The sequence below is a fragment of the Camelina sativa genome, unplaced genomic scaffold (genome assembly GCF_000633955.1).
Source record: "Camelina sativa cultivar DH55 unplaced genomic scaffold, Cs unpScaffold24661, whole genome shotgun sequence".
NCBI lineage: Eukaryota > Viridiplantae > Streptophyta > Magnoliopsida > Brassicales > Brassicaceae > Camelina > Camelina sativa.
Window position 1 is genome coordinate 1 of NW_010945639.1, and position 254 is coordinate 254.

Sequence of the window (254 nt, forward strand, 5' to 3'; positions counted from 1 at the left end):
CTATGGAAAGCCTGAGCCTTTTGAAATTTTCCCTGTAAGTTTTTTTTCTTCGTAAAGGTTGAGCCTTTTTGTGATCTTTGTTTCAATTGCAGATTCTGTTTGGTTGTGTTGATCTTTTTTTGTAATGCTGGGCAGGATATAACGTTACCTGATCGGAAATTAATATCAATAGACTCTCAATTAGTGCAAAGCTATAATAGTTTCAATAGGTTTTGGAGAAACTCTCCTTATCATTTAGGCGATGGTGTTTTAAT

The 254-nt window shown here is 34.3% G+C and overlaps 1 long non-coding RNA gene across 1 annotated transcript; it reads left to right on the top strand.

Moving 5' to 3' along the window:
• Nucleotides 1-254, top strand: LOC109132124. The gene is made up of 2 exons (XR_002037380.1): nt 1-34; nt 136-254. It is a non-coding gene; the product is annotated as an uncharacterized LOC109132124 (long non-coding RNA).